The sequence below is a fragment of the Mobula hypostoma genome, chromosome 5, assembly GCF_963921235.1.
Source record: "Mobula hypostoma chromosome 5, sMobHyp1.1, whole genome shotgun sequence".
NCBI classification, from domain to species: Eukaryota; Metazoa; Chordata; class Chondrichthyes; order Myliobatiformes; family Myliobatidae; genus Mobula; species Mobula hypostoma.
Window position 1 is genome coordinate 2,462,204 of NC_086101.1, and position 20,322 is coordinate 2,482,525.

Genomic DNA, 20,322 nt, shown 5'->3' on the forward strand with positions numbered 1-20,322 from the left:
AAAACTTCTCACTAGTAATGGCAACAACAATCACTTTACACCTCTCCCTGCTCGGAGCAGTGCTGCCAGGATAATCAAGAACACGACCCACCCAGCCGACACACTTTTCGTCCCTCTTCCCTCCGGGAGAAGGCTCAGGAGCTTGAAGACTCGTACGGCCAGATTTGGGAAGAGCTTCTTTCTAACTGTGATAAGACTGCTGAACGGATCCTGACCCGGATCTGGGCCGTACCCTCCAGATATCCGGACCTGCCTCTCAGTTTTTTTTGCACTACCTTACTTCCCATTTTTCTATTTTCTATTTATGATTTATAATTTAAATTTTTAATATTTACTATTGATTTGTAATCCAGGGAGCGGGAAGTGCAGAATCAAATATCGTTGTGATGATTGTACGTTCTAGTATCAATTGTTTGGCGACAATAAAGTATGATACTCTCGAATTTCTGGCATTTTGCTTGTGTCTTACACAGTCTCGCCACTCTTTTACACTTTATGTATCTGAAATAAACTTTTGATATCCTCTTTGATATTATTGGCTAGTTAAACCTTCATATTTCATCTTTTCCCTCCTTATGGCTTCTGTTGATTTTTAAAAACTTCCCAATTCTCTAATCTTGCAGAATTTTTTGCTCTGTTATCTGCCCTCTCTTTTGCTTTGAAGCTGTGTTTCTTTGAACTTTGAACTTATTTGCCTGTAATCTTATGCGCATCAGTCAGGCTTTGTTAATGTATAATTTTTCATAAATACAATCAAATTTCTTTATTTTTCTGCGAACACCTGCAAGAAAATGCATCTCAGGGTGGTGTATGGTGACATTTCATTCTTTGATAATAAATTTAATTTCTTGAAATGTTATTGTGACTGAATCAGGAAGTCGGAGAGGAAGTGATTTTCAAATGAGCCCAGGTTGAAAGGTTCATGGTAAGTGGCACTGAGGGTGGGTGAGGCGATGTCCTGACAGTGGGTGGTCACAGGGTGGAGAGGGGAGAGATACTGAGAGTGAATTGTATGGGGCACGGTCTAGTACACCTCCTGCACAGAGGTGGACAGGGAAGGGGATAGAGGGGTAGGAGGAAAACACGGGAACGCAGGATAGCAATGGCAAAATCTGTGGTTGACAGGATTTAATACCCTAATTCCTCCTAACATCTCTGTACTGTGTTCAAACCACCACTGACTAATGCTGTCTCTGTACGTGTAGGGATCACCTCCTTGGGTTTTCTTATCCCCTCATTTCCCCTCTCTCTTCTCGCTTCCCTGCTGCCCAGCACCTGCTGGGACTATGCTCCTGTGTGACTCAACCTCTGCAAGACACTCGCTGGGTAATAATTATTTTTTTTTATATTTCTTTCTTCTATAGTATGTATTGCATTGAACTGGTGCTGCTAAGTTAGCAAATTTCACAACACGTGCCGGTGATAACAAGCCCGATTCTCAGCACACTCCATCCCTGAGTAGGGGATGTGGGTTCACGGCGAGGCTGTGTTCAGCTGTCTGCAGTAAGAACAAAACTGAAATGGGAAGCTCCTCTTCGCAGCTTTGCTGTTCTTAGAAGCGCTGTGTTGCAGTAAATGCTGACAACTCACAGGCAGAGAGAGCTCGCATAAAAGCAGAAAGTTCCAAGGCAGAGAGATGGCTGACAGGCAGAGAGAGCTGACGGGCAGAGAGAGCTCACAGGCAGAGAGAAAGCTAACAACAGGAATTCTGCAGATGCTGGAAATTCAAGCAACACACATCAAAGTTGCTGGTGAATGCAGCAGGCCAGGCAGCATTCGTCAGGACTCAGGGTCTCGGCCTGAAACGTCGACTGTACCTCTTCCTAGAGATGCTGCCTGGCCTGCTGCGTTCACCAGCAACTTTGATGTGTGTTGCAGAGAGAAGGCTGACAGGCAGAGAAAGCTGATGGGCAGAGAGAGCTCAGTTGACAGCAGTGAGGGCAGTCGGATGAGGAGAGGTGCGGAGAGTGTTTTGGGATCAGGAGGGACTCAGCCAGGAGCAAAGCAGAATGTCTCAGCTGGAAAGTGGAGCCGGGGCCTCTAGGTGGGGTAACCACCCCTCTCACTCTTCTCAGTCAATCTTCAGGCTGCTGCCTCTCCGGAATTTTGTCCCTCTGGGAGTAATGAGCAATTCCCACTCCGGGATGCTGTCTGTCTGGGAGTGAGGTATTCCCATTCCGGGATCCTGTTCCTCTGGGAATGAGTCATCCCCACTCGGGGTCCTGTCTCTCCGGTATTGAGTCCTTTCCACTCCCGGATCCAGTCCCTCTGAGAATGAGTCGTTCCCACACCGGGATCCAGGAGTGAGTCATTCCCAGTCCGGGATCCCGTCCCTCCAGCAGTGAGTTGTTCCCACTCCGAGATCCTGTTCCTCCATGGGTGAGTCATTCCTACTCCAGGATCCTGTCTCTCTGGGGTAAGTCATTCCCAGTCTGGGAATGAGCAATTCTTACCCCGGTCTCCTGTCCCATGGGGAGTGAATCATTCCCAGTCCGGGATCCTGTCCCTCCAGAAATGAGCAGTTCACATTCTGGTATCCTGTCCCTCTGGAACTGAGTCATTCCTATTCCGGGATCCCGTCTTCCTCTGGGAGTGAGTATTCCCACTCTACGATCCTGTCCTTTCAGGTGTGAGTCATTCCCACTCCAGGATCCTGTCCCTTCGGGAATGAGTCATCCCCACTCCGGGATCCTGCTGCCAGCTATTCCTGGTCCCCTGTCCTGAAGTTCTTATAGAATGCACAGCTGCTTCACATGCTGGTGATAATAAAGTTGATTCTAATTTTGTTTCATTCTGTGAGCAGTGAAACCAGTCTGACCAGTTCTACCAGCCCCTGGGCTGAGCAGGTGTCTCTGCGACTATCACACTCTCACAATTGATCCCTTCTCTCTATCTGTCCCAGCCATCAGGACCTCCATCTGTGTCCTGGGACCCCCTTTCTGGATACCATCTGCTCTGAACTCAGTGTGTCACACTGTTTGTCTTCTGCCACTGTCTAGATACTTTCCACCAGTACTCTCCGTTTGCCTTATAAGTCCCTCTGCCTGTCCCCTGGAAGCCTCTGTCCGGACACTGACTGGGGAAGCCTCTGCCTTTCTCCTGGAGACTCTGTCTGGACACTGTCTGTGGAAACCTGTGCCTGTCCCCTGGAAGCCTCTGTCCGGACACTGACTTCTGGGGTGAGTATGTACTCCCTCATTACATTGATTCACAGGTATCTCTGTATGATTTTCAAAGTTATACTTTATTATCGCCAAACAATTGATACTAGAACATAAATCATCACAGCGATATTTGATTCTGTGCTTCCCGCTCCCTGGATTACAAATCGATAGTAAATATTAAAAATTTAAATTATAAATCATAAATAGAAAATAGAAAAATGGAAAGTAAGGTAGTGCAAAAACACCAAGAGGCAGGTCTAGATATTTGGAGGGTACGGCCCAGATCCAGGTCAGGAGCTGTTCAGCAGTCTTATCTGGGTAACTAACAGCTTCTGCTTTTTACAAATGTCCACAAGTTGCTTTTTTCAGAATCTTATTTAATATCAATGTCATGTGTTGTGAACTTTTTTATTTCAGAATCCACACGTTGAAAATAGTGCAAATTTATTGGCCAGGTTGCTGACGAGGAAGACCGAGAGAGAGTGGGTGTGGAGGGTATAATTCCTCTCCTAGGGGAGTCTTGGACCAGAGGGCACAGCCACAGGATAGAGGCTTTAGAATACAGGTAAGGAGGAACTTTTTTGGTGGTGAATCTGTGGAATTTGTTGCCACAGATGGGCGTGGTGCCCAGTCCCTGGGTGTATTTAAAATGGAGGTTGATGTTTCTGATTAGTCAGGGCATCAAAGGTTACAGTGAGAAAACAGGAGAGTAGGGTTGAGAGGGATAATAAATCAGCCATGTGCAGACTCGATGGGCCAAGTGGCCTAATTCTGCTCCTGTGTCTTATGGTTTAGTGATCTCCTCTGTTTGACTCTGATGGTTTTTCCAATAGGAGTCAGCTGTCTGAGAAAACAGTGACACGTTCTTTCATCAGCCATACCCCTGGATCAGGCCACTCACCACTTTCAACAGTCCTGACCTGCCCTCGCTGCCATCCACCCACAGCCTGGCCTCCTGTAGTACCATGGCTCCCACTCTATCACCCTCCCATAGCACAGTACTCCCTCAGTACTACCCCTCCCACAGTGTGACCCTCAGTACCACCCCTCCCACAGTGTGACCCTCCCTCAGTACCACCCCTCCCACAGTGTGACCCTCCCACAGTGTGACCCTCCCTCAGTACCACCCCTCCCACAGTGTGACCCTCCCTCAGTACCACCCCTCCCACAGTGTGACCCTCAGTACCACCCCTCCCACAGTGTGACCCTCCCACAGTACCACCCCTCCCACAGTGTGACCCTCCCTCAGTACCACCCCTCCCACAGTGTGACCCTCCCACAGTACCACCCCTCCCACAGTGTGACTCTCCCTCAGTACCACCCCTCCCACAGTGTGACCCTCCCACAGTGTGACTCTCCCTCAGTACCACCCCCCCCACAGTGTGACCCTCCCACAGTACCACCCCTTCCACAGTGTGACCCTTCCTCGGTACCACCCGTCCCACAGTGTGACCCTCCCTCAGTACCACCCCTCCCACAGTGTGACTCTCCCTCAGTACCACCCCCCCACGACAGTGTGACCCTCCCTCGGTACCACCCCTCCCACAGTACCACCCTTTCCACAGTGTGACCCTCCCTCGGTACCACTCCTCCCACAGTGTGACCCTCCCTCGGTACCACCCCTCCCACAGTGTGACCCTCTGTCAGAATCAGCCCTATCTCTGTATCACCTGTCCCATCGTATGGCCTCTCTCTGTGGCACCCTGTCCAGGTAAGCAGTACTGGATCAGTGGTGCAGGGTGGAGACAGAGGTGGGGGGTGGGGGGTGAGGTGGATTTCTCCCCCTTTGTTCCTCACCAAGAGCTGGGGCCTGTGCTGATGTCTGTGTTTACTCAGCCACAGTAGATAGAAACATAGAAACATAGAAAATAGGTGCAGGAGTAGGCCATTCGGCCCTTCAAGCCTGCACCGCCATTTATTATGATCATGGCTGATCATCCAACTCAGAACCCAGCCTTCCCTCCATACCCCCTGACCCCTGTAGCCACAAGGGCCATATCTAACTCCCTCTTAAACATAGCCAATGAACTGGCCTCAACAGTTTGCTGTGGCAGAGAATTCCACAGATTCACCACTCTCTGTGTGACGAAGTTTTTCCTAATCTCGGTCCTAAAAGGCTTCCCCTCTATCCTCAAACTGTGACCCCTCGTTCTGGACCTCCCCAACATCGGGAACAATCTTCCCGCATCTAGCTTGTCCAATCCCTTTAGGATCTTATACGTTTCAATCAGATCCCCCCTCAATCTTCTAAATTCCAACGAGTACAAGCCCAGTTCATCCAGTCTTTCTTCATATGAAAGACCTGCCATCCCAGGAATCAATCTGGTGAACCTTCTTTGTACTCCCTCTATGGCAAAGATGTCTTTCCTCAGATTAGGGGACCAAAACTGCACACAATACTCCAGGTGTGGTCTCACCAAGGCCTTGTACAACTGCAGTAGTACCTCCCTGCTCCTGTACTCGAATCCTCTCGCTATAAATGCCAGCATACCATTCGCCTTTTTCATCGCCTGCTGTACCTGCATGCCCACTTTCAATGACTGGTGTATAATGACACCCAGGTCTCGTTGCACCTCCCCTTTTCCTAATCGGCCACCATTCAGATAATAATCTGTTTTCCTATTTTTGCCACCAAAGTGGATAACTTCACATTTATCCACATTAAATTGCATCTGCCATGAGTTTGCCCACTCACCCAACCTATCCAAGTCACCCTGCATCCTCTTAGCATCCTCCTCACTGCTAACACTGCCACCCAGCTTCGTGTCATCCGCAAACTTGGAGATGCTGCATTTAATTCCCTCATCCAAGTCATTAATATATATTGTAAACAACTGGGGTCCCAGCACTGAGCCTTGCGGTACCCCACTAGTCACCGCCTGCCATTCTGAAAAGGTCCCGTTTATTCCCACTCTTTGCTTCCTGTCTGCTAACCAATTCTCCACCCACACCAATACCTTACCCCCAATACCGTGTGCTTTAAGTTTGCACACTAATATCCTGTGTGGGACCTTGTCAAAAGCCTTTTGAAAATCCAAATATACCACATCCACTGGTTCTCCCCTATCCACTCTACTAGTTACATCCTCAAAAAATTCTATGAGATTCGTCAGACATGATTTTCCTTTCACAAATCCATGCTGACTTTGTCCGATCATTTCACCGCTTTCCAACTGTGCTGTTATCACATCCTTGATAACTGACTCCAGCAGTTTCCCCACCACCGATGTTAGGCTAACCGGCCTATAATTCCCCGGTTTCTCTCTCCCTCCTTTTTTAAAAAGTGGGGTTACATTAGCCACCCTCCAATCCTCAGGAACTAGTCCAGAATCTAACGAGTTTTGAAAAATTATCACTAATGCATCCACTATTTCTTGGGCTACTTCCTTAAGCACTCTGGGATGCAGACCATCTGGCCCTGGGGATTTATCTGCCTTCAATCCCTTCAATTTACCTAACACCACTTCCCTACTAACATGTATTTCACTCAGTTCCTCCATCTCACTGGACCCTCTGTCCCTTACTATTTCTGGAAGATTATTTATGTCCTCCTTAGTGAAGACAGAACCAAAGTAATTATTCAATTGGTCTGCCATGTCCTTGCTCCCCATAATCAATTCACCTGTTTCTGTCTGCAGGGGACCTACATTTGTCTTTATCAGTCTTTTCCTTTTTACATATCTATAAAAGCTTTTACAGTCCGTTTTTATGTTCTCTGCCAGTTTTCTCTCATAATCTTTTTTCCCCTTCCTAATTAAGCCCTTTGTCCTCCTCTGCTGAACTCTGAATTTCTCCCAGTCCTCAGGTGAGCCACTTTCTCTGGCTAATTTGTATGCTACTTCTTTGGAATTGATACTATCCCTAATTTCTCTTGTCAGCCACGGGTGCACTACCTTCCTTGATTTATTCTTTTGCCAAACTGGGATGAACAATTGTTGTAGTTCATCCATGCAACCTTTAAATGCCTGCCATTGCATATCCACCGTCAATCCTTTAAGTGTCATTTGCCAGTCTATCTTAGCTAATTCACGTCTCATACCTTCAAAGTTACCCCTCTTTAAGTTCAGAACCTTTGTTTCTGAATTAACTGTGTCACTCTCCATGTTAATGAAGAATTCCACCATATTATGGTCACTCTTACCCAAGGGGCCTCTCACGACAAGATTGCTAATTAACCCTTCCTCATTGCTCAAAACCCAGTCCAGAATAGCCTGCTCTCTAGTTGCTCTCTAGATGTGGTCTAATTTGGAGCACTGCCTGCAGTTCTGGCCACCTCCCTACAGGAAGGATTGAAGGAGTGCGGGAAAGGTTGAATAGGTTTGGACTTTAATCCCTGGAGCGTAGGAGGGCGAGGGAAGATTTGACAGACAAAATTATCAGGGGCGTCGATAGGATAAGTAGAAGCAGGCTTTTTCCACTGATGCTGGGTGAGACTATGACTAGTGGTCGTGGTTTAAGGGTGAAAGGTAGAATGTTTCAGGTGAACCTGAGGGGGGCTTCTTCATTCAGACGATGTGAGAATGTGGAACGAACTGTCAGCATGACTGGTGAATGGGGGGGCAATTCCAGCATTCAGGAGAAGTTCAGATAGCTATGTGGGTGGGAGGCGATGTGGTCCAAGAGCGTCAATAGGACTAGGCAGGTGACAAGACCAGCACAACCTAGATGGGCTGAAGGACTTATTTCTGTGCTGCAGTGTTCTGTGACTCCATGAACGCAAAGCTGACAAACCAGTTCTGCAGCTGTTCGACCCATTCTTCACAACCCCCACAGCCCGAGCTCAAAGCCCAGACAAGGGAGTAAGTGGCACCAAAACCTTTGGGATCAATTCCTCACTGGAGTCTCCCCTGTCGGCCCTGGAATCATCCCTGCCACCATATCGTTCGTCACCATAATGGCTTCCCCATACAGCCCCTTGCAGGAGAAAAAGTAAAGATCATGGGCGCGAGAAATTGAGCAAATGCTGGAAATCTGGAGTAACACACACAATGCAGGCCAGGCAGTGTCCAGGGAGAGGAACAAACAGTCGATGTTTCAGGCTGAGATCGTGAAGAAGGGTCTCAGCCTGAAATGCCAACTGTTTGTTCATTTACAAAGATAATGATTGGCTTTATTTGTCAGCAAAATTAATGCCATCACAGTCCGAGGAACAGCCCTCAAGTGTGGCCACACTTCCAACACCAACATAGCATACCCACTGTTTACTCCCACCCCTCCACACCTTTTTCTTCTTTCTTTCTTTTTAAATCTTTTTATTGAATAAGTATACAAAAGGGTAAGCCATGTAGGCACTAATACACTGTTAGAATATAATAAAATTACAAGAGATATTAATACAGAAAAAAAAGTGATACAATGTAATTTAAACATAACATACTAAGGTAACATAATAGTATACTAATTTTTATATATATATATATATATATCAATAGAGAAAAGGAAAAAAAAACCCCAAAAAAACCACCGTGCATCTAAACTAAAAGCAAAGCAATGGGCTAACTTGGAACCAAGTAGAGTTAAAGAACTTAAAATCACGTCCTCAAACCCGACCTCCATTAAAAACAGTAAAAAAAAACAAGGATATATAAATATGGAGCAAAAAAGAGAAGAAAAAAAAATTACATTAAATGAAAATATTGAATAAAAGATCTCCAGGTCTGTTCAAATTTAAGTGAGGAATCATAAAGATTACTTCTAATTTTCTCCAAATTCAAGCATAATATCGTCTGAGAAAACCAAAAAAAGGTGGTTGGAGCGTTAAGCTCTTTCCAATGTTGTAAGATACATCTTTTCGCCATTAAAGTAAGAAATGCAATCATTCTACGGGCTGAAGGGGAAAGATTACTGGAAATTTTAGGTAGTCCAAAGATAGCAGTAATAGGGTGAGGAGAGATATCTATATTCAATACCTTTGAGATAATATTAAAAATGTCTCTCCAAAAAGTTTCCAGAGTAGGACAAGACCAAAACATATGAGTTAAAGAGGCTATCTGCCCCAGACATCTATCACAAAAAGGATTAATATGAGAATAAAAGCGAGCTAATTTATCTTTGGACATATGTGCTCTATGAACAACTTTAAATTGAATTAGGGAATGTTTAGCACAGATAGAGGAAGTATTGACTAATTGTAAAATCTGCCCCCAGTCATCCACGGAAATGATAGACCCCAATTCCTGTTCCCAATCTACCCTAATCTTATCAAATGGAGCTTTCCTAAGTTTCATAATAATATTATAAATCATAGCCGATGCACCTTTCTGACATGGATTAAGGTTAATTATAGTATCTAAAATGTAAGTAGGAGAAAGCATTGGAAAAGAAGAAAGTATAGTACTTAGGAAATTTCTAACTTGTAGATATCTAAAAAAATGTATTCTTGATAAATTATATTTATTAGATAATTGTTCAAAAGACATAAGGGAACCATCTAAAAATAAATCCAAAAACCGTGAAATACCCTTAGTCTTCCAAATTTGAAAAGCACGATCCGTAAAAGAGGGAGGAAAAAATATGTTACCTAAAATAGGAATCGCTAGCCCAAATTGGTTAAGATCAAAAAATTTTCTGAATTGGAACCAAATACGGAAGGTATATTTAACTATTGGGTTAGATACCTGTTTAAGGCGTTTCAAATCAAAAGGAAGAGAGGAACCTAAAATAGAGCCAAGTGTATAGCCCTGAGCAGATTGTAATTCCAATGCTACCCATTTAGGAATGGATAATATATCCTGATCAAGTAACCAAAATTTCATATGTGGAATATTGATTGCCCAACAATAGAATCTAAAGTTAGGTAATGCTAAACCTCCATCTCTCTTAGCTTTCTGTAAATGTGTTTTACCCTGTCTCGGGTTTTTATTTTGCCAAATAAATGAAGAAATTTTTGAGTCAACTTTATCAAAAAAAGATTTTGGAACAAAAATCGGTAATGCCTGAAATATATATAGAAATTTTGGCAGAAAAAACATCTTAACTGCATTAATACGACCAATCAAAGTTAAATATAAAGGAAACCATTTAGATGAAAGTTGAATAATATGGTCAATTAGAGGTAAAAAGTTAATCTTAAATAAATCTTTGTGTTTACAAGTAATTTTAATCCCAAGATATGAAAAATAATTATTAATCAATTTAAACGGAAAGTTATGATATAAGGGAAGTTGTTTATTAATCGGGAAAAGTTCACTCTTACTAAGATTTAATTTATAACCTGAAAAGAGACTAAATTGTGCTAATAAAACTCTAAAACAGCAGAAATATATAAAAGTAAGTCATCAGCATAGAGTGATATTTTATGGGATTTTAAGCTACGAGTTATCCCAGTAATATTTGGAGATTCTCGAATGGCAATTGCAAGAGGTTCTAATACAATATCAAATAATAAAGGACTAAGAGGACAGCCTTGTCGAGAACCTCGAAAAAGAGGGAAAAAAGGTGAGCTTAGAGAGTTAGTACGAACCGAGGCCACAGGAGAATGATATAACAGTTTGATCCAGGATATAAATTTCGAGCTAAAATTAAACATTTCAAGCACCTTAAATAAGTAAGGCCATTCTACTCTATCAAAAGCTTTCTCAGCATCTAAAGAGATAACACACTCAGGTACATTTTATGAGGAGGTATAAACAATATTTAACAGTGTGCGAATGTTATAAAAAGAGTAACGACCTTTAATAAAACCCGTTTGGTTTTTCGAAATAATAAAAGGAAGTACTTTTTATAATCTGTTTGCTAATAACTTAGAAAAAATTTTAGAGTCAACATTTAATAAAGATATTGGTCTATAAGATGCACATTGAGCAGGATCTTTATCCTTCTTTAATATTAGAGAGATTGACGCTCTATTAAAAGATTCGGGGAGTTTACCAAGTTTTAATGAAGCCTCGAAAACCCTACAGAACCAAGGGACTAATGAAGGTGCAAAACATTTATAAAATTCTACGGTAAACCCATCAGGGCCAGGAGCTTTCCCCAGGTTCATAGAGGAAATAACATTCTTAATCTCATCAGTGGTAATGGGAGTATCTAGCATAGAAGACATATCCTGTGAAATCTCAGGGAAGTCCAGGTTATCTAAAAAATCATTCATATATTTAGAGTCTCGAGGAGACTCTGACTGCTATAAGGAAGAATAAAAACCAAAGAAAGTTTGATTAATCCCTGCATGATCAAGTATCAGTCAGTCATTTTGATTATAAATCTGATTAATTTGAGATTTAGCATAATTAGACTTCAATTGGTTAGCCAACAGTTTGCCAATTTTGTCACTGCGTACATAAAATTCACTTCTTGTTTTCTTTAATTGGTTTACAATCGAGGACGAAAGTAATAAACTGTGTTCCATTTGAAACGCAAACAACAGGAATTCTACAGATGCTGGAAATTCAAGCAACACACATCCAAGTTGCTGGTGAACGCAGCAGGCCAGGCGGCATCTCTAGGAAGAGGCGCAGTTGACGTTTCAGGCCGAGACCCTTCGTCAGGACTAACTGAAGGAAGAGTGAGTAAGGGATTTGAAAGTGGGAGGAGAAGGGGGAGATCCAAAATGATAGGGGAAGACAGGAGGGGGAGGGATGGAGCCAAGAGCTGGACAGGGGATAAGAAATTACAGATGGGGATCACTGAACTGTGTTCCATTTGAAGTTCAGTTCTTTGTTTATATAACTGCTCAGAGGGAGCTGTAACATATTTCTTAGCAATTTCCTTAACCTTGTCCACAATTACCAGCTCCTCCTGCTTCAGCTTCTTCCTCAAAACTGCAGAATACGAGATAATCTGACAACAAACGTTCTTATTCTGATTATTGCCCCCTTCCTTTGCAGTCCTGATGAAGGCTCTCGGCTCTAAACGTCAACTGTTTATTCCTCTCCATAAATGCTGTGTGGCCCTGCTGATTTTCTGCAGCATTGTGTGTGTGTGTGTGTGTGTGTGTGTGTGTGTGTGTGTGTGTGTGTGTGTGTGTGTGTGTGTGTGTCTGTGTGTGTGTATGTGTGTGTGTGTGTGTGTGTGTGTGTGTCTCTGTGTGTGTGTGTGTGTCTGTGTTTGTGTGTGTGTATGTGTCTGTGCATGTGTGTGTGTGTATCTGTGTGTATGTGTGTGTGTGTGTGTGTCTGTGTTTGTGTGTGTATGTCTGTGCATGTGTGTGTGTGTATGTATCTGTGCGTGTGTGTGTGTATGTGTGCGTGTGCGTGTGCGTGTGCGTGTGCGTGTGCGTGTGTGTGTATGTATCTGTGCGTGTGTGTGTGTGTGTGTGTGTGTGTGTGTGTGTGTGTGTGTGTGTGTGTTGCTCTGGATTTCCAGCGTCAGGATCTCTTGTGCCCAAGACTGACTCACTCTTACAAACCCTGATGTCTTTGGAATGCGTGAGGCAGGCACGGAGCATCTCCACTCTCTGAGATTGTCCAATATTCCACCCCCCCACCCCTTTCCAACAACGTTCTACAGGAACAACACAGTGTGGGATGCAAGCTGCAAAGCACCGGACTGTAAAACCCCACGGTGGAGAGTAAAAATCACAAAGCGGATCACCGGGGTTGACAATCACAACCACCCACCCCACAATCTCTGTAAACACCACCCGTCCCACAGTGTCTGTGAACACCACCCATCCCACAATCTCTGTGAACACCACCCGTCCCACAGTGTCTGTGAACACCACCCGTCCCACAATCTCTGTGAACACCACCCGTCCCACAGTGTCTGTAAACACCACCCGTCCCACAATCTCTGTAAACACCGCCCGTCCCACAGTGTCTGTAAACACCACCCGTCCCACAGTCTCTGTGAACACCACCCACCCCACAATCTCTGTAAACACCACCCGTCCCACAATCTCTGTAAACACCACCCACCCCACAGTGTCTGTGAACACCACCCGTCCCACAGTGTCTGTAAACACCACCCACCCCACAATCTCTGTAAACACCACTCGTCCCACAGTGTCTGTGAACACCACCCGTCCCACAGTGTCTGTGACCCACCACCCACCCACAGTCTCTGTAAACACCACTCGTCCCAGTGTCTGTGAACACCACCCCCCCCCCACAATCTCTGTGACCCACCACCCATCACACAATCTCTGTAAACACCACCCACCCCACAATCTCCGTAAACACTACCCACCCCACAGTGTCTGTGACCCACCACCCATCACACAATCTCTGTAAACACCACCCGTCCCACAGTGTCTGAGAACACCACCCGTCCGACACTCTCTGTAAACACCACCCACCCTACAGTGTCTGTGACCCACCACCCACCCCACAATCTCTGTGAACACCACCCGTCCCACAGTGTCTGTGACCCACCACCCATCACACAATCTCTGTAAACACCACCCACCCCACAGTGTCTGTGAACACCACCTGTCTCACAGTGTCTGTGAACACCACCCACTCCACAGTCTCTGTGACCCACCACCCATCACACAATCTCTGTGAACACCACCCACCCCACAGTGTCTGTGGACACCACCCGTCCCACAATCTCTGTGAACACCACCCACCCCACAATCTCGGTGAACACCACCCACCCCACAGTGTCTGTGAACACCACCCACCCCACAATCTCTGTAAACACCACCCACCCCACAGTGTCTGTGAACACCACCCACCCCACAATCTCTGTAAACACCACCCCCCCAACAATGTCCGTGAACACCACCTACCCCACAATCTCTGTAAACACCACCCGTCCCACAATCTCTGTAAGCACCACCGTCCCACAATGTCTGTGACCCACCACCCATGACACAATCTCTGTAAACACCATCCGTCCCACAATCTCTGTAAACACCACCCGTCCCACAGTGTCTGTAAACACCACCCGTCCCACAGTGTCTGTGACCCACCACCCATCACACAATCTCTGTAAACACCATCCGTCCCACAATCTCTGTAAACACCACCCACCCCACAGTGTCTGTGAACACCACCTGTCCCACAGTGTCTGTGAACACCACCCACCCCACAGTCTCTGTGACCCACCACCCACCCCACAATCTCTGTGAACACCACCCACCCCACAGTGTCTGTAAACACCACCCATCCCACAATCATTGTGAACACCACCCGTCCCACAGTGTCTCTGAACACCACCCACCCCACAGTGTCTGTGACGCACCACCCATCACACAATCTCTGTAAACACCACCCGTCCCACAATCTCTGTAAACACCACCCACCCCACAGTGTCTGTAAAAACCACCCACCCCACCGTGTCTGTGACGCACCACCCATCACACAATCTCTGTAAACAACACCCGTCCCACAATCTCTGTAAACACCACCCGTCCCACAGTCTCTGTGAACACCACCCACCCCACAATCTCTGTAAACACCACCAACCCCACAGTGTCTGTGAACACCACCTGTCCCACAATCTATGTAAACACCACCCACCCCACAATCTCTGTAAACACCGCTCGTCCCACAGTGTCTGTGAACACCACCCGTCCCACAGTGTCTGTGACCCAACACCCACCCCACAGTCTCTGTAAACACCACTCGTCCCAGTGTCTGTGAACACCACCCCCCCCACAACCTCTGTGACCCACCACCCATCACACTATCTCTGTAAACACCACCCACCCCACAATCTCTGTAAACACCACCCACCCCACAGTGTCTGTGACCCACCACCCATCACACAATCTCTGTAAACACCACCCACCCCACAGTGTTTGTGACCCACCACCCACCCCACAATCTCTGTGAACACCACCCGTCCCACAGTGTCTGTGACCCACCACCCATCACACAATGTCTGTAAACACCACCCACCCCACAATCTCTGTGAACACCACCCGTCCCACAATGTCTGTGACCCACCGCCCATCACACAATCTCTGTAAACACCATCCGTCCCACAATCTCTGTAAACACCACCAGTCCCACAGTGTCTGTGACCCACCACACATCACACAGTCTCTGTAAACACCACCCGTCCCACAATCTCTGTGAACACCACCCGTCCCACAGTCTCTGTAAACACCACCCGTCCCACAATCTCTGTGAACACCACCCGTCCCACAGTGTCTCTGAACACCACCCGTCCCACAATCTCTGTAAACACCACCCACCCCACAGTGTCTGTGACCCACCACCCATCACAGAATCTCTGCAAACACCACCCACCCCACAGTGTCTGTGAACACCACCCATCACACAATCTCTGTGAACACCACCCACCCCACAGTGTCTGTGAACACCACCTGTCCCACAGTGTCTGTGAACACCACCCGTCCCACAATCTCTGTAAACACCACCCACCCCACAGTGTCTGTGAACACCACCCACCCCACAGTCTCTGTGACCCACCACCCATCACACAATCTCTGTAAACACCACCTACCCCACAGTGTCTGTGAACACCACCCACCCCACAGTCTCTGTGACCCACCACCCACCCCACAATCTCTGTGAACACCACCCACCCCACAGTATCTGTAAACACCACCCATCCCACAATCATTGTGAACACCACCCGTCCCACAGTGTCTCTGAACACCACCCACCCCACAGTGTCTGTGACGCACCACCCATAACACAATCTCTGTAAACACCACCCGTCCCACAATCTCTGCAAACACCACCCACCCCACAGTGTCTGTAAACACCACCCACCCCACAGTGTCTGTGACGCACCACCCATCACACAATCTCTTAAACACCACCCGTCCCACAATCTCTGTAAACACCACCCGTCCCACAGTCTCTGTGAACACCACCCACCCCACAATCTCTGTAAACACCACCAACCCCACAGTGTCTGTGAACACCACCAGTCCCACAATCTATGTAAACACCACCCACCCCACAATCTCTGTAAACACCGCTCGTCCCACAGTGTCTGTGAACACCACCCGTCCCACAGTGTCTGTGACCCAACACCCACCCCACAGTCTCTGTCAACACCACTCGTCCCAGTGTCTGTGAACACCACCCCCCCCACAATCTCTGTGACCCACCACCCATCACACTATCTCTGTAAACACCACCCACCCCACAATCTCTGTAAACACCACCCACCCCACAGTGTCTGTGACCCACCACCCATCACACAATCTCTGTAAACACCAACCACCCCACAGTGTCTGTGAACACCACCCACCCCACAATCCCTGTAAACACCAACCACCCCACAGTGTCTGTGAACACCACCCACCCCACAATCCCTGTAAACACCACCCGTCCCACAGTGTCTGTGACCCACCACCCACCCCACAGTCTCTGTAAACACCACTCGTCCCACAGTGTCTGTGAACACCACCCACCCCACAACCTCTGTGACCCACCACCCATCACACAATCTCTGTAAACATCACCCACCCCACAATCTCTGTAAACACCACCCACCCCACAGTGTCTGTGACCCACCACCCATCACACAATCTCTGTAAACACCACCCACCCCACAGTGTCTGTGACCCACCACCCACCCCACAATCTCTGTGAACACCACCCGTCCCACAGTGTCTGTGACCCACCACCCACCACACAATCTCTGTAAACACCACCCACCCCACAATCTCTGTGAACACCACCCGTCCCACAATGTCTGTGACCCACCACCCATCACACAATCTCTGTAAATACCATCCGTCCCACAATCTCTGTAAACACCACCCGTCCCACAGTGTCTGTGACCCACCACCCATCATACAATCTCTGTAAACACCACCCGTCCCACAATCTCTGTAAACACCACCCGTCCCACAATCTCTGTAAACACCACCCACCCCACAGTCTCTGTGAACACCACCCACCCCACAATCTCTGTAAACACCACCCGTCCCACAGTGTCTGTGAACACCACCCGTCCCACAGTCTCTGTGACCCACCACCCACCCCACAATCTCTGTAAACACCACCCGTCCCACAGTGTCTGTGAACACCACCCACCCCACAATCTCTGTAAACACCACCCACCCCACAGTGTCTGTGAACACCACCCACCCCACAATCTCTGTAAACACCACCCACCCCACAGTGTCTGTGACCCACCACCCATCACACAATCTCTGTAAACACCACCCGTCCCACAGTGTCTGTGAACACCACCCACCCCACAATCTCTGTAAACACCACCCGTCCCACAGTGTCTGTGAACACCACCCACCCCACAATCTCTGTAAACACCACCCACCCCACAGTGTCTGTGAACACCACCCCGTCCCACAATCTCTGTAAACACCACCCACCCCACAGTGTCTGTGAACACCACCCGTCCCACAATCTCTGTAAACACCACCCACCCCACAATCTCTGTGAACACCACCCACCCCACAATCTCTGTAAACACCACCCACCCCACAGTCTCTGTGACCCACCACCCATCACACAATCTCTGTAAACACCACCCACCCCACAATCTCTGTGAACACCACCCGTCCCACAGTGTCTGTGACCCACCACCCATCACACAATCTCTGTAAACACCACCCGTCCCACAATCTCTGTAAACACCACCCACCCCACAGTCTCTGTGACCCACCACCCATCACACAATCTCTGTAAACACCACCCACCCCACAATCTCTGTAAACACCACCCGTCCCACAGTGTCTGTGAACACCACCCGTCCCACAATCTCTGTAAACACCACCCACCCCACAGTCTCTGTGACCCACCACCCGTCACACAATCTCTGTAAACACCACCCGTCCCACAGTGTCTGTGAACACCACCCACCCCACAATCTCTGTAAACACCACCCACCCCACAGTGTCTGTGGACACCACCTACCCCGCAATCTCTGTAAACACCACCCGTCACACAATCTCTGTAAACACCACCCGTCCCACAATGTCTGTGACCCACCACCCATCATACAATCTCTGTAAACACCACCCATCACACAGTCTCTGTAAACACCACCCACCCCACAGTGTCTGTGAACACCACCCGTCCCACAATCTCTGTAAACACCACCCACCCCACAGTGTCTGTGAACACCACCCACTCCCACAGTGTCTGTAAACACCACCCGTCCCACAATCTCTGTAAACACCACCCGTCCCACAATCTCTGTAAACACCACCCGTCCCACAGTGTCTGTGAACACCACCCGTCCCACAGTCTCTGTAAACACCACCCACCCCACAGTCTCTGTGACCCACCACCCACCCCACAATCTCTGTAAACACCACCCACCCCACAGTGTCTGTGAACACCACCCGTCCCACAGTCTCTGTGACCCACCACCCACCCCACAATCTCTGTAAACACCACCCATCCCACAGTGTCTGTGACCCACCACCCACCCCACAATCTCTGTGCACACCACCCGTCCCACAGTGTCTGTAAACACCACCCACCCCACAATCTCTGTAAACACCACCCGTCCCACAGTGTCTGTAAACACCACCCACCCCACAATCTCTGTAAACACCACCCGTCCCACAGTTGTTGTGAACACCACCCACCCCACAGTCTCTGTAAACACCACCCGTCCCACAGTGTCTGTGAACACCACCAGTCCCACAATCTCTGGAAACACCACCCACCCCACAATCTCTGTAAACATCACCCACCCCACAGTTGTTGTGAACACCACCCGTCACACAATCTCTGTAAACACCACCCACCCCACAGTGTCTGTGAACACCACCCACCCCACAATCTCTGTAAACACCACCCGTCCCACAGTGTCTGTGAACACCACCCGTCCCACAGTGTCTGTGACCCACCACCCGTCACACAATCTCTGTAAACACCACCCGTCCCACAATCTCTGTAAACACCACCCACCCCACAGTCTCTGTGACCCACCACCCATCACACAATCTCTGTAAACACCACCCGTCCCACAATCTCTGTAAACACCACCCACCCCACAGTGTCTGTGACCCACCACCTACCCCACAATCTCTGTAAACACCACCCACCCCACAGTGTCTGTGAACACCACCCACCCCACAATCTCGGTAAACACCACCCACCCCACAGTGTCTGTGACCACCACCCGTCCCACAATCTCTGTAAACACCACCCACCCCACAGTGTCTGTGAACACCACCCACCCCACAATCTCTGTAAACACCACCCACCCCACAGTGTCTGTGAACACCACCTACCCCACAATCTCTGTAAACACCACCCGTCCCACAATGTCTGTGACCCACCACCCATCACACAATCTCTGTAAACACCACCCATCCCACAATCTCTGTGAACACCACCCGTCCCACAGTGTCTGTGACCCACCACCCATCATACAATCTCTGTAAACACCATCCGTCCCACAATCTCTGTAAACACCACCCGTCCCACAGTGTCTCTGAACACCACCCGTCCCACAATCTCTGTAAACACCACCCACCCCACAGTCTTTGTGAACACCACCAGTCCCACAGTGTCTGTGAACACCACCCACCCCACAGTCTCTGTGACCCACCACCCATCACGCAATCTCTGTAAACACCACCCACCCCACAGTGTCTGTGAACACCACCCACTCCACAGTCTCTGTGACCCACCACCCATCACACAATCTCTGTAAACACCACCCGTCCCACAGTGTCTGTGAACACCACCCACCCCACAATCTCTGTGACCCACCACCCATCACACAATCTCTGTAAACACCACCCGTCCCACAGTGTCTGTGAACACCACCCGTCCCACAGTGTCTGTGACCCACCACCCATCATACAATCTCAGTAAACACCACCCGTCCCACAGTGTCTGTGACCCACCACCCATCACACAATCTCTGTAAACACCACCCGTCCCACAATCTCTGTAAACACCACCCACCCCACAATCTCTGTAAACACCACCCGTCCCACAATCTCTGTGAACACCACCCACCCCACAATCTCTGTAAACACCACCCGTCCCACAGTGTCTGTGAACACCACCCGTCCCACAGTCTCTGTGACCCACCACCCATCACACAATCTCTGTAAACACCACCCACCCCACAGTGTCTGTGAACACCACCCACCCCACAGTCTCTGTGACCCACCACCCATCACACAATCTCTGTAAACACCACCCGTCCCACAGTGTCTGTGAACACCACCCGTCCCACAATCTCTGTAAACACCACCCACCCCACAGTCTCTGTGACCCACCACCCGTCACACAATCTCTGTAAACACCACCCGTCCCACAATCTCTGTGAACACCACCCACCCCACAATCTCTGTAAA

At 48.1% G+C, this 20,322-nt stretch overlaps 1 long non-coding RNA gene across 2 annotated transcripts in view; it reads left to right on the forward strand.

Moving 5' to 3' along the window:
- Window positions 1–787: 787 nt before the first annotated feature.
- The window catches only part of LOC134346489 (uncharacterized), a 40,389-nt gene continuing 20,854 nt past the window's right edge, over window positions 788–20,322 (forward strand). The window contains exons 1-4 of one of the 2 annotated variants that reach the window (XR_010017936.1): window positions 788–925; window positions 3,000–3,179; window positions 3,582–3,729; window positions 11,530–11,667. This is a non-coding gene — a long non-coding RNA (uncharacterized LOC134346489). Of the gene's footprint in view, window positions 926–2,770; window positions 3,180–3,581; window positions 3,730–11,529; window positions 11,668–20,322 lie in introns of those variants that run through there. The other variant, XR_010017935.1, reaches the window with a different exon arrangement.